Source organism: Dipodomys ordii, unplaced genomic scaffold, assembly GCF_000151885.1.
Source record: "Dipodomys ordii isolate 6190 unplaced genomic scaffold, Dord_2.0 Scaffold111, whole genome shotgun sequence".
NCBI classification, from domain to species: Eukaryota; Metazoa; Chordata; class Mammalia; order Rodentia; family Heteromyidae; genus Dipodomys; species Dipodomys ordii.
Genome location: NW_012267327.1, coordinates 6,060,349 through 6,076,230, shown reverse-complemented (window position 1 = coordinate 6,076,230; position 15,882 = coordinate 6,060,349).

The window sequence follows — 15,882 nt, the reverse complement described above, 5'->3', positions numbered from 1 at the left end:
AAGTGGTAGAGTGCTAGCCTTGAGCTGAAGAGCTGAGGGACAGCGCCCAGGCCCAGAGTTCAAGCCCCACAACCAACAACAACAAATTAGCGTGAGACAAGCCAAGGAAACTTCTGGGTTTTCAGTTGGCAACTGAAGTCCTCCTTCTTCATTTCAGTTAAAAAAATCACCAGTCACTGTCAGCAATCACTATGAGAGGACTTTTAGGTCTTATGCTAATCTGAACTCTGGAAGATCACTGTGTTTTTGGCATTGTTAATAATGAAACCTAACTGTAGATTGTCACTGTTGAGTAGCGAGTAACTTTTAGTTCATGGTTTACAAGGGAAAATAAAAGATGGGACAAAGGGCATTAAAATAAATAAATAAATAAATAAAAGCAAGCTGGGTGCTGGTGGCTCTAGCCTGTAATCCTAGCTACTCAGGAGGCCGAGATCTGAGGATCACAATTCAAAGCCATCCAAGGCAGGAAAGTCCATGAAATTTTTATCTCCAATTAATCACCAGAAAACCAGAAGTAGCTCTGTGGCTCAAGTGACAGTGCACTAGCCTTGAGCTGAAGAGCTAAGGGACAGCACCCAAGCCCAGAGTTCAAGCCCCACGGCTGACAAAATAAATAAATAAAAACTAAAGAAGCATTCATATATGAATTTTTAACTCCCAACAAACTATTGAAACATATACTAAGATGTCTACTGAATTAAAGAGATATTAAATACTTCAGTGTTTCTGATACCTTCAAATATAGTTTGTGTCACAATCCAGCTATGTATTTGTGAGCATTTCATGAATTGACACACATCCTTTCATATGTCATACATTTTTTTTTTTGTCGGTCATGGGCCTTGAACTCTGGGCCTGAGCGCTGTCCCTCAGCTCTTCAGCTCGAGGCTAGCACTCTACCACTTGAGCTACAGCGCCACTTCCAATCTGTCATACATTTTGATTATTTCAATTTCTTTCTATTGTTTTAGATAGAAACAACTTAAGTTTATTTCAGATTCCCAAATTTGATGAAACTTTATCCTACAGCATTTATTAGCCTTCTATATATTCGGTTTGGCTACTACTGAGGACATAAAGAAGTTATAGATTCTGCCCAAAGGCCACTGGAGAAAACAAGCATATTGATATTATTAAATAAAATATTAAAATGCAAGTTGGTGAAAGTGCTGTGGAATCTCAGTCTAAAAAAAATAGAAGCATAGGCACTTAACTTGTGAATGACCCGAGGGAAGGACTGTATAAAAAAAGCATGTGCCTTGAAGTCGTCTATTCTAGTCTAGTCTCTTGTTTCTTAGGAGTAGCTACACAAAGAATTTGTTTTATGCAACTAATGCTTCCCCACTTTTTTCAGAATTCAACTCATCTCATCTATTATCTTTCCTGGATCTAGGTAAATATTTTGTTTATATGGAATTATCAAACTTTTCAGCTATTTAATTGTAACCTTAAAAGCAATCTCCAAAGGCAATCATATGTCACAAAGTTAACCAAAACTATGACTAAACAACTGTCAGGAGTGATTCACGTCAGGCCTAGCTGTCTTCTAAGCTTCATGTTTTGACTGCTGGGGCTAAAGAAAGCTCTGAACTGTGTGCACTCAGCACTGTCACAGTAGGAAGAGGAACGGATGAAGAGGACAGGAAGAAGGGAGTGGAGCCCGGAAATGAGGCATCTAAGCCTGGGAATGGGTGGGGTTGGCCTCAATGGAAGCTTCCTGAGGGAAGAGGCATCTGAAACCCTGTTACAGATTAAACAGTTCTAACTTCCTTAGACCAAAAAGATTCAAGCTCTTCAAGTTCTATGTGTGGGCAAAGCAGAAAAGCAAAATGATTAACCACCTCTACCTCACAGGTAAAGCAACAAGATGTGGTGAGGTATATGGTATATTGACTCTAGCCAATATAAAGGAAATTGTGTGTTTAAGCATGAGCGGGACATCTGGTCAACTCATGTCTTTGTTAAAACACTTTGGATGCCAAACAAGAGATATCTGACAGTAGCTTATGTCATGTATGATCATCTCTGCCAAGTTCATAGCCTTTACCAGAATCCTGTATTTTAAAAAGGAAATGTTTGTTTGGAAGTTAACACTGTGATGTGAATCAGTGTATTAGATCACATTCTCCTTAACTGCAGTGAAGGAAATCAGTGTTGCTAAGTCTGTCTTATGGGCAAAGGAGAATAAAATAGTAAAATAGAGTGAAATAGTAAAATAGTGGGTTTGCAATGGAAAGATAAAATCCTTGCGGTCCTTGGGTCCATATCAAAAGAAACAGCTGAACAGAAAGTGTTAAGCAAGAAGGCTCCAGCAAAAGTGATCGTCTTTTATCCTTCTTCCTCTTTCTGGAAGAGCAGAAAGAAATAAGATTCTTTAGTAAAGGTGAGCCTTGACTACTTATTTTGGGTCAGTAATGAATAGTTTTATATTTCTTTTTTTTTTTTCATTTAGAAACTCCTGTCTCACTAACACAGATCATCTTCATGACTCTCCAGCGTTTCTACATGCTGCTGAACGTGTTCTAGCTTTGGTTTGGTGGATTCTAGAGGGAAGGATGTAAGGAGAAAGGAGGATGGGTGAGAGGTTAAAGGATGAAAGACTGTAAGGTGCAATATGGTGCATATGAGCAAGCCTTTCCTACACAAAAGCAGACCTGGCTGCATGGAGCCCATGGGAAGGAAAACTAGAGCACCTTCTTCCAGCCTGTATCAGCTCTGTATCTTAAGGAAACATACACATGGAAGTACTGCACTTAGCGAGACTAGAGGCAGCAAAAGGTTGGGACTACTATTTATCAGTCTGCTGGAAGAACTGTATATACTCTGTGAAGACAGCACATCAAGCAAAGGCTTGTAGAACATTCACCAGGAACCAGAGATTATGCTGTGTAGAGCAAATGGCACACATTCACAGAACACATGAGATTCCTGTCAATGTCGACAGCCCCATTTAAATGAGTTCCACTTATAGTTTCTATAAACATTATCCCACTACCAACTCACCCCAGTTAGACTGGCCAACATTGTGAATTCAAACAACAAATGTTGGCAGGGATGTGGGGGAAAATGAACCCTATTGCACTGTTGGTGGGAATGTAAACCATTTGGACAGCAGTCCGGAGGGCAACAATGCTTGATAAGAAATGTACCCGTTATCTTGCCCATGTAATTGTAACTCCTCTGTATGGTATTTTCACAATAAAAAATTTAAATTAAAATTTTAAAAAAAGCTAAACATAGAGCTGGGTGCCAGTGGCTCACATCTGTAATCCTAGCTACTCAGGAGGTTGAGATCTGAGGACTATGGTTTGAAATCAGCCTCTCAACTAAACTACAAAAAAAATGGAAATAGAGCTCAAATAGTAGAGCGCTAGCTTTGAGGATATTCTTAAGAGAGGAATACAAAAGTGTAATGCCTATGTCCTCTGATCATATAAAGTAATATGTATGGAAATTAACTCCAGAAAATGGAAACAAGAAGTTTTATCTTTGTTGTTGTAAGGGCAAGGAATGAACAAATGCAGCTTACTGGATACTACATTGAATATAAACTATAAAATCTATGGTGGGGTCGGGAGGGACAAAATGGGAAAGAGCGAGGGAAGAGGTGATACTGTCTAAAGAGAAATGTACTTGTTACCTGACTTATATAACTGTAACCCCTCTGTACTTCACAATAAAATTTAACAATCATTCTACATATTCTGATTTTAGTTGTAATAAAAACCTGTTGGATTTGTCTGAGGGCATAATGAGTGTTGAAAACTTTTTATAGAGTGAATAACTTGTGTGTGAACACTGTTATCTCCAGGCAGGACCTGTGCTACTGGGAGAACCAGATGAGTCATTCAGAAGGAAGAGACATTGCATCTTCATGGAAGAAGATCAGCCTCACTGGTTCTTCTCCAAACACAGGTGTGAGTTCTGCTCTGTGTCAAGTTCTTACAGCCCTGAGTTGTATAATAAATAGCCCCGTCAGCTCTAATAAATAGCATCAGTAATATATTTCTGAACTGAGAACCCTAGTTCTCAGAAACAGAAAACAGCATCATCCATAAGGGGAGAATGAAGTACAGCGCAGAACACTTTCCTAGGACCTACTGAGAGGTTAAAGAGGGGACACTGAAATGGACGTTTTGGAGAATGTCCATCACCTGCTTATTAAAGGAGAAGCCAATTCTTGCCTCTGACAGTCAAGTATTTTATTTATATCTGTGATTTCTTTTAAACTCTGTTTCTTTGGAAACTTAAAAGCCTTTTAAAAACATTTTCCTTCCAGTGAATTCTACAGGCATGACACAGCCAATACTTTCAGAAAAGAGTGTTTCAGCCAGCTTTACTCTTGCTCTCTTGTCTTTGGGCTTTGCCTTCTTTCTATCAGTTGAAATGTACCCAACTTAAAGGCCATTCTGATAATGTATCATCTGGCTCACTCCCCTACAGAATTCAAAACTCCTAAAACTAGGAAATGTTTTCAAAGTTACTGGGGCTAATAGTGGATTAAGTTAAAATTTTTTTGCTCACATTCTTTCTTTAGACTTTATCTTCAGCAAGTCCAGTGGAGAATTATCCGAATTTCTAAGATTCTTGGGAAGATTTTTGAAGGATGAAAGCCTCCGCAAAGTCTGACTGTGAATTCCAGGTGGAGTCCACACATTAAAAATGGATGAGGGGGAAGTGTGAAAGGAAGGTGTAAAAAAAGTATGCTACAGAGCAGAGGAAGGAAAAATAAATGAAAATGTTGAGGTTCAAGAACTTTCCCTTAGTGGAACTTAAGCCAAGGTGTCCTACCCTGGAAGACCTTACAAAGACCATGAAATTTGAATTAACCAAATTTTGCCACTACAAAAGAACAAACAAAAAAAACACTAAAAATATAGCTTATGTAAGGACCAATCAATGGAAATCAAGGAGCACATTTATTTAACTCCATTGCACCTTACCTTTCCTAATCTATAAAATGTGAAGAAAAATACAATCTTGTAACATTCCTTGCAAAGATAGAGAAATATAAACAGCTTTATAATAGTGTTTGGCTCATAATAGATCCTACTCCTTCCAAAATAGGTGCTTTTTATTTTGTAGTAATCTTCTAAAATATGATTCTACTATCTCTTCATAGTACTGAAAATCCCCAAGGCAACTGATCTCAACATAGTTCTGGGAAGTGGCTCAACAGTCAACCAGAGAAGGTAAAGACATGAAGAGGAGGACAGTTATTTTCTGTGGCCTATGTCTTACCTAGAAGCTTCAACAGGCCCCTGGATGTCCTTGTGTTATATATTTAACCCCAGGCTGTCAACTTTCCATAGTCAATTCATCTTTAGGTAGTAGTAGTTTTTGATTTTTTTGTTTTTTGAGTTTTGTTTTTGTTCTGTTTTGTTTTTGTCAGTTGTAAGGCTTGAACTCAGGGCCTGGGTGCTATCCCTGAGTTCTTTTGCTCAAAGCTAGCATTCTACCACTTCTGGTTTTTAATTGGAGATAAGAGTTTCATGGGGACTTTACTGCTGGGGCTGGCTTTGAACTGCAATCCTCATATCTCAGCCTCTTGAGTAAGGTAGCCACCAGTGCCTGCCTTAGGCAGTAGTTCTTAGCTTTTTAGATAATAACTGTTAGGTTTGAATATGAAGTACCCACCAAAAGGCCTCAGTGTGAAGGCTTAGTCCCCAACTGGTCATGTTACTGCTTAGTGATTGGGTCATGAGGCCCCTAATGTCATCATCGGGCTAATCCATTGATGAGTTCCTCATTTAATGAGCTATTTGGAAGTAGGGTGCAGTTGGCAGTATGACTGGGCCTGTCTACATCTCTGTGTCTCTGTGTTTCTCTGTGTGTTTCTCTCTCTCTTGTCTCTGTCTCTCTCTGCTCCCCAGTTGCCATGAGGTAAGCAATTCTGTTAATACTGTCTCTTCCACAACGTTCTGCTTCATCACAGTCCCAGAAACAACAGAATCAACTGGCCACAGGCCTCTGAAACTAGAGCTATGGTAAGTATTTCCTCATTTGAAATTGATTTACTTCGGTATTTTGTCACAGCAAGGAAAAATGATAACCATCAACCCATTTAAAATTTTAATGAAATGTATGGATCCTTTGTTTTTGGACTCAGGCATTTAATCTTATATTTGGCAAACATATACTGAGCACCTAATTTGTTTAATTTCCTATATGTTTAGTGATGCAAACAGAAGACTGAAAATTTGTTTTTAAAGTCCCATATTGTGTTCAAGGAAGTTTTGTGTAGTAAGACGTTTAAGAAAAAAATGACACACCAAATTATTCATTTTTTTTGTTTGAAGTACTGGTTAAAATAAAGGAAATATACAGCATGGTGGTGAGGAGGTGTGAATATTAGTCTCAAGGGGACAATTCTAAAGGTTTCTTTTAAGGCATTTTATTGGCTAAGAAGGGAAGAATTAGAATTCGGCATTAGAAATGTGGCAATGCTGATGTGGTGAAAACGCTCCAGGTGAAACACAAAGCATGAATTAAGGCCCTGAGGTAAGAAGAAAGGAAACAGTTGTATTTATGAAATGAAAGATAATGGATTGTGATGATGGTCTTGAGGCATCATTCCACGCTTTATCTGTATCTTTGCTAAGTATCTTTTATCTTCTTCTCAGTAACACATGTCATCTGCTTCCATCCTTCTTGAGTTTTTGGATGGCTTGATTTGTTTTGATGAGCATAATGTGATGGAAATGGCATCTGCACATTTGAAGCCTAAACCTCCCATGCCTCCACTTGCTTACCCTTGTATCTTCTTAGTTGTTCTAAGAATGAGTCAGGTATATCCTGTTTGAAGATGAAAGATGTGGAGGAAAATCAAGCTGTCTCAGTTTTCCTAGGTGACTAGCGAGCAAACCTAATCAAGTTGGTTATCCAACAATCTTGGATGAATGAACAATGCATCGTGGTCATAAATCCCTGAGATTAGTATAGCATCGTATATGTTAAGTTTACAGAAAGAGGAAATGGTGAAAGATAAACCAAGTGAGGTAGTTGGAGGCCAGATTATTGACTCTTGTGCAGATGTTATATTCTAAAGGCAACAGAAAATCACTAGAGATATGAATCAGAATAATAACATCAATATTTAGGGGAAATATTTGTGTATGTTGTAGAGAGATTTGTGTTTGTATTTGTATTTGTGTTTGCTGGCAATAGTGCAGACAAATGATGATAACATGTAGACTAGAAAGGTATAGAATAGTGTTTAAGAATACAAACACTAGCAGTGGAGATGCAGAGATGTGTATTTTACTTATTTTGTGATGGACATTTTTATATTTAAAATGCAAAATTTTAACTTACAATAAGAATTTAATTAATTGGATAAAAGGACTCCCTGGAAAGAAATATTAATCATGCCTGGCAGATTTCTGGTTGTCTGCAGGCTGGATAATGAATCTGACTGACTGGGTAAAGTGAAGGTTGTTGACCAGTTATAGGACTGGAAAGGACCAGATTCATTGGGGGACCTGTTTACTCTGAGTTGTCTGTAAGGCACCTAGTGACAATGTTTGGTAAGTAGTTGGGTACATGTATCTGGAGCTCAGAAGAGAGATTGGTTAGTTTACAATGGCATATGAAAGCAATTAAGAATTGAACAATAAAGCTTGAGTATACTTGAAAGATTAGAGGAGATCAACAACATATGACATTACAAAAAATAATGGAAAATAAAATTTTAAGAAGAGATTCTACTTTGAGGCATGAAGAGAAGTGTTAAAAATATTCATCCAACTTAACAGTATAGAGATTGCTGGATTTTTTTTCAAGAAAGTCAAAATTTGCGTATGAAGTTGCTTCATTTGAGAATGAAACTCAGATCTACTTCTGTCTTCCTAACAACTACCTAACAAGAGGAACTAATTGGATTTGAAATATTAATCTGCTAGTCACTCAAAAACAAAGGAAATTGTTTAACTATCTTTAAAGTCAATGGAAATCATGCAAGCTTTGTTTTCCTTGTCCTTAAAAAGAGACACATCAATACGAATAAGGCAGCCTCTTCATTTAACCATAAAGAAGTCTATTCATCTGTAAACATGTAGGAATCATTGAATGAAAGGACATTGTTTCTTATCTCTGATCTATTTTTCAGGCATTGTCAACAGTGATTTCCTCCTTCTCTGGAAATAAGGCTTCCTGTTTGGATCTAAGTCTGTTATTCTTAACCCAACAAGTAATAGTGCACAATAGTGGGTAAAATTTGGAAATTCCTCAGAAGTTATTCCTGAATACTATGCTTAGAAATATGTAAATCTGATAAAAGAAGGAAATTCTCAATAGCCACCAGTTCCTTAATTAAATCTCTAAATGACTATTCCACCATGGAACTACAACTCCAGTGACTGGAGCCAACTCAACAAATAGAAATTATAACATTCAACCTTTTACTGTCTTGCTGTTAGTACTAGCTTTTGCTCTGGATGTTTGTCTCATTTCCTCGAGTTGTCAAAGTTAGTCAGCCTGAAACAACAAATGTTTTTGGTTTTTTTTTTTTCCTTGCAGTTTTAGATGTTAGAAGTTACACTCAAGGGTTTGGCAAATATGCATTCCCCTCCAGACACCAAGAAAAAGCCATTTTCTGCCTCTTCCAGCTTTCCATTGTGCAGGCATATTTTGACTTGTGGTCACATTGCTCCAATCTCTCCCTCCATGCCTGTGTTTGCTTCCCCTCTCCTGTGTGTGTTTGGAAGGACACTTTTCAACAGATTTAGAACATGCCTATGTAATCCAACATTATCTCACATCAAGATTCTTACCTTAAATTATGTCCACAAGATCCATTTTCCACATAAGGTCACATTCATAGATTCTGGAGATTAGAATGTGAATTGTATTTTGAAGGACTTAATTCACCTTACTATACTCTGCAAAGAATATCATTTCCTCTCCAGTAAAACAGCCTTGCCATTATTTAAAGGTAATAATTAAGGTTTCTTCTTGTTCAAGTAAAGGAAAAATGATCAACGAGACTGAATATTGTATTTTGAGCATGTGACAAAGAAATATGTGTTAGTTTCCATCTTCTTTCCTAGATATTAATGTCTCCTCTCTGTATATTGTGTAAGTGGTCATCTTTTTGCTCACCATCTTAGAAAAAACAGAGGAAAATAACATTAACCTATATTAATTTATAAAATACTGCAGTCCTACTGTCTTGGGTGAAATGCTTGTGGCTGAAAGATGAACCAGGAGTCTCAAGAACAAAGTGAGTGGATACAGTAGCTCAGACTACAGCATATTAGATTTCTATGGCAAGTCCTAAAAGAATTGGAAATTACCCCTTTTGGAGTCTGGAGAAAAGTCATTCTTTTTGGAAAACAAACAAAAAACCAACAACACATAACTCTATCTTTTTGAGAAGCAGCTCTTAGCTTGCAACTGAGCTCTTGTAGATTCTAACACTTGATTACTGGGATAGCACCCAGTAAGTTCTTTACCCATAACAATGGTCTTTATGATCTGACCCACCCAACTATAAAGTTACATATTCACAATAACCTTATATGATTGAGTATGCATATGAAGATACTTGTCCTAAAGATACACTTAAGAATTGCATGGTTCTGTGATGGCTCTTACCATGTCTGTACTGTTTTGCATCATCTTTTTCTCTTACTCTCTCTCCCATTTTCTCCCTCTCTCTCTCTCCTTCTCTTTCTCAAGTCCAATCTGGCCAGACATAAGAGGGATATGTAACCTTATATGATGGATATGTAACCTTTATTTCTCAATTTTATTTCAACATTCATGAGGTTACTTCTACTTCCTGAATTCCTACAGGTTGTTCCTAAATACACACAAGTAGGTTTATTTTGTTCTTTCCTTTCTCCTCCTTTGGTTGACCTGGAGTTTGAACTCAGGTCCTCAAGATTGTTAAGTTGGCCTTCTACCACCTGAGGCACACCCCTTGAGCACTGCATACTTTTGAGATAGCCTTATTTCCCACGTGAGTGCATGTGTGATCTGCCTACTTTAGTCTTGTTATTGTTACTAATGTTACAGGTCCACACCAGTGTGTCAAGCAGACACACAAACTCTGTAGAGTTGGAGTCTCACAGACTGCTCTGCCTAGTCTGGCCTTCTTCAAAGCATAATCTTCCTAATTGCAGCTTGTGGTGGGAAGAGTTTGTCACTGTAGCCCATTTTGGATTGAGATGGAGTTTGGTGAACTTTTCTGCCCAAGCTTGCCTCCAATAACAAGCTTTCCAGTTTCTGCCTTCCAAGTGACTGGAATTACAGACACGATACATTAGTATACATTAGTGTTTGGTTTCCACCCTTTCTTTTTATCTTCTGCAAAAAGAAAAAACCCTTTTCATTCTGTCTGCTATAATCCTAATAACTAAGGAGGTGGAGATCAGGAAAATTATGGTTCAAGGCTAGTCCAGAGAGAAAAATTAATGAGATTCCAACTCAACAAAAGAAGTATCTGTCTTGTTTTGATGATGATGACGGCTTGATAAATTCTGTCTGCTGCCAGACACATGCCGCTCTTTTGCTCATTATAAACACTATGCACATGTATAAGACACTAAATGCAATACTGCTTTCTAACAAGTGTGTGTAGAAAATTATTGTATTTTCTTTGCTACAAAAACTGTCACAAATCATTTAAATGACATAATTATGAAACCATATCTTTGTTTTAAAAAAAGCCAAACACAAGTTCCAAGTTTATGAATTTACTTATTTTCCGTTTCTTTTTGTTTTGACCAATATCAAAATGTTCTCTGACTGTGTTTGAAACTTAAAAATGAACATAAACTCATTCAAGCTTGACTTTATAAGCATTTGCTATATGAATGAATGGTTCTTTAAGGAGTTCATTGTTTTTACTATTGCTAATAACATATCTCTGGATGCTTGCCCTCTCCCTAGATAAGAGTGTTCTCACATCCTTACTCTTGTGCTCACTCTGTCTGTGTTTCTCTCCAAGTCCCAAGGGGAGAAAAAAAAGCAGCCAAAAACATGAGGATCACAATTGGAAGCCAGCCTGCACAGAAAAGTCTATGAGACTCCATCTGCAATTAGCCATCAAAATGCTGGACTGTAGGAGCCATGTTTGAGCAAGAAAACTGAGTGAAAGCAAGAAACCCTGATTTCAAGTCCTGGTACCAAAATGAAAGGAAGGAAGGAAGAAAGGGAAAAGGAAAGAGAAACAGATTGGGGAGGGTGCATTTCTGATTCAGAATGCAGAAAGATAACAAGATGACATCTGTCTGTAAGCCAGGAAAAGATCCACCATCAGAAACCAAATTTTCTATTACAAATTGTCCTTAATCTTCTACCATGAGAAAATAAAGTCTTTCTTTTAAGCCCCTCCCCTCCTGCAAAGCAGTCAGACAAGCTTGTTGAAACCAAAATGATTCTAGCTAAGAGAAATCAAGTCACCAGTAATACTTCTCCAGAAAAAAGCATATCGGAAGAACTGTACAAATTTTTTTTAAAAAGAACTGTACATATTATCTTTCAAAGTGGATTACAAAGATTGGGATTGTGGTTTATTAGGGTGTTTACCTAGCATGCATGAGGCCCTAGGTTCAATTCCTTGGTACCACATAAAAACAAACATAAAAAAGATGTATACCTTATGATTGCCAAAGAAGCTGGAAGTAAGTCAAAAGCCCATGGTAGAAATAGATCTTTGAACTTCACACAGGAGGAAGTGGTTTAGGAGAATTTGGGCTTCCAATAAACTCTGAGGTCCTGATATTCAGCTATCCATCTATCTATATAGACTTAAGAAATGGTTTACTTATCTGAGTGAAGCCCCTAAATAGAGTCTTTATTGGTAATGACATTGTGAGTTTCTACTCTTTCAATTGTCAGTTTCTCATCTATTCTTGCAGCAGCTTGTGTGATTGCAGTAAGTCTCTTGATTTTTCTAGACTAGTATCTAGAAAAGAGATAACCCATGTAATGCTAACATTCTGTTGCTCATATTCAGCATGCTCCATAGAGGTTCAGAGGACACTAGGCCTCTTGGTATAAATGAAGGAGTTTCTGTTGACATGAAGACATTGTGTTAGTGGACCTCCTGAAACACCATGTCTCAAGCTGTTCACGGTCAGTTTATACAAAGTGTATTTCAAATGCTGCCTTCTAATAGCACTGTGAGTAAATCAAATACAGTATCTACTTGGCCTAGAATTCTCTCAAGGAACACTTTTCTCTCCCTAAAAGGTTAGTAAAATTAACTCTAAGATGAAGTAGAGAAAGGTGTCTTTTGTCCTAAGGGTGCCACTCATGCCCGAGCATACCTGAACTGAGATAAGGGGGAAAGGGAAGAATAGAACCTAGAATATCTTTCGGAGAGGTTTTTCAGATACTGGTAGCGAATCCTACTCAGGGTAACTCACCTTTCCCCCAGAATGATCACTGCACAACTGGTCCAGGGGACGTCCTGATGTACACCCAGAGGCCTAGTGCCCTCTGACTCCCATTCCGGTGCCCTCAGAGCCACCTGACCTAAGTAACTAATATTATTTAAGAGCATTTCATTAAAGCCATCACCTGGCTAATCTTTTAAATAAAATATGCCCAACACTCCCTTTAATTTATAAGAAGGGAAACTAACCTATGTAAAAGTGAAGGAAATTAGATATAAAGCCCAAGTGCTAGCTACAAAGCTAAAGAGCAGCACTCTCCACAATCATATGGTATTTGAACTACAGATACCACGCAGGTATCTGCAGGCTTCTCTGCAATTACACTGGAAAGTGCAAGCTACTCCTGACAAATACCACTCTGTTTTAGAATTCCAACTTTTCTTTTTAGTTAAAAAAATTTGAACGTAATGCATCAAAATTATAGCTATCTATGGACACCAGGGGATATTTTGATACTTTTTTGAGCTGAGTGTTTCACTATCTAGACTAATATGAGTCAGATTAAAATTACCCTAGTACCTGTTGAGTTCTCCAAAACCTCTCAGGTTTTGGCCATTCCATGACATATAGTCAGCCCTCATTAAGTAATATGGTTCTGAAGAGAAAACCCAGGGAGGTCGATTTTGGCATTCTATTTAAGTCATGCTTAAGTCATACTGTCTGAAATAATGGAGGAAGTCATGGCCAGTCCTACTGCAGTGTTAGATATCAGAGTAGTACTAGAAAAGCCAATGCTAGATAGACAGGACTTAGTTCTTCCATATGTCCTTTCTTTCCTGTCTTCATCACAAAGATGACTAGGACATCCTGGGTAGTACCTCAAGTCTCTGTTTCTTCTGAAGCAGGTTTTTTCTTGGTTCATCTAGAACACAGCACCCACCATCATACCTCACACTTCCTCTAAAACCCACGCCCATTTCCCAACAAAGGTGGGTCTGGTTATGGAGTGAGGACAGGAGTCTTGTCCTGGTTCAGTGGTTGTTTGGATGTTTCCAGGAACAAGCCTCAACACATAAACTTAACAAGTGTTACTATGCCTCTCTTTCTCCTTTGAGCATTGAGCCCACCCAGGAAGACAGACTTGGTGGCCACTCTTGTTTATATTGGAGAAAAAGTAAATCCAAAGAGATAAAGTGATTGGCCCATGATCACATGCATTAAGTACCAGAACTGGAGTGTAAACCTCACTCTTTTGGCTCTAAGTCTTGTTTGTTCATAGGCTTTATGAGTGCCCATTTCTAAAGCTTCCTTTCCTAATACAGAGTTTAATCACATTCTCCCATAGGATAGAAAGGATTCTCTAAGACAAAGCTTGCTAAACCACTTTTCCATTCGGGCATTTTTCCTATGGCAACCTAGAGGAAGAACATTCAAATCGAGAGAATAGCAAGTGCCAAGGTCAACCAGAGGAGAAACATATATGAACATTGATGAAACAGCATCAAGTCTAGTGATCAGAAGCAAAAGTAGTGAGGGCTGCATGGTATCGGTGGAACCCATTCATGTAATAAATGCCTTATGGTCCATGTAAAGATTTTAGCTTCTATTGTATGAGAGATGGGAAGCATATAAGAATATTTGTGTAAAATAATGGCATTATATATATATAAGTTGATATATTTTAGAACTGTTATGTTCAGAACTCACTGAAGGGAGGAAAAGCAGAAGCAGGAGAATAACTAGAATAATTACTGTAGTGATCCAGGACAAAGATAACTGGTTTAGGCTAAGAGGTAGTAGTGGAGGTAGAGTTGGATTCTAGATATATTGATAAAGGAAACAGTAAATACTGATAAATAAGATGAATAGCACTATGTATGGGAGGAGATAGCACTAGACAGGAAGCCTGGAATTCTGAGCCAGAGTTTCTACTTCAGCATATATTTACAGTGCCACTGGAAGAAAGTCAAGGAAAAGTTTGGAATCTCATTTTTTACACCTTCAAAAATGGAATTAAATACTTTCCCTGCCTGTGAGGATCAAATCGTTATGATATGGGTGGAAATGACTTGCTTGGATTTTCAAACTTCTCTGTGACCTTGAACAAACTACTTAGCCTAAGCAATTGTCAATGTTTAGATTAAATCTGAAATACCTTGAGCATAAATACAAAAAAAGTCCCTCAAAAACATTAACTTTGTGAGATGATTTAAGAAGCTTCATTTTCAAAAAGTAAATTACTATCTTGATAAACTATGGATAGCCATAGAAGAAAACTGATTCAAGAGAGTTGTCTTAACTGAAGTCTGTGGTCCCTAGTAATATAGATTTTGCCCTTTTTGTACCTAGATTTGTGCGCTGCAATCTTGTCAGTCAGTGATGACTACCCACCAAGAACAAAAAAGCCCTCATTTAGGTTTCATTTTCAGTCAAGCACAAAAGGTTTCTTTTGTTTTCCCCTATCAATGAAGAGTCACTACCACTCTGGAATTTTTCTAAAATTTTAACTAAAATACATGTGATTGGATTATTCTAAATGACTCAAGGGCTTACAACTTTCCTAATTTTACTTAAATATTCAAATAGCTAGCTCTCTCTTATAAATACAAAAACAAAATCCATTATTAAAACTTTCAGATGAGTTAGGGGAGCTAGTGAGCCCCTGGGGGAGGGGAAAAGGTTAGACATGAAGCTCCCTGTTGATCTGTTTTCTCCAACAAAGGGGCTTGATCCAAACTAGCCCTTTTCTTCTCTGTTTGCTTCTCTGTAGCCCTGGACAGTCTCTATCAAACACACCTGTGCCAATTCTAGTTGAAAGGTCCATTGTATTCATAAATGGATCTGCTGAATGGCAAATTCTTTTGTCTAATTACTTAATTAAAAATAATCAAAGTAGTTTTTAAGAGTCAACAGATTAGCTGTCTATTAAAGCCTGTTTAAATGGAATTATTCTTGGTGAATAAGGGTTATAATTGGCTCTGCAGAATTCTAGATTTGGTAGGGGAGATCTCAGAAAAGAAATAGCTTCAATAAAATTCTGATTAAATGGTGAAATATTGGATATAGTGCTGAGAAAGCTGCCTGGCGTTCCTTTGCGATAGGCTCATGAAATCTTCTCATTATAAGAGAGGCCATCCTGTTTGAAAACTTCTGCTTTTAATGGTCTTATCTAGCACTAAATCAGATTATGGACCATAATCCGGTGATTGCTACTAAATCCAAAACCAAAACCATATGAGCTAGTCAGTGAGCAAAGGCTGGTATTTAAAAGCCAAACCAAAAAGAGCATTCAGAAGAGAGAACTCTAATTGATAGATAGGGTCATATCAAAAGGACACACCTTCCTGGAAAGGGGTAGACAGGTCCTGGAGGAGCTCATAATGACCAGATCAGACACATCTGACTTGTGATCTTATGATGAATTAGAAACCGCAAATATATATTTTAGGGAGTAAAAGATGGAGAAGAGGGGAAGGTTTTGGCCATGGAGAGAAAAATATGATTATTCTTTATTTCCATGTCTCCCAAGAGATTA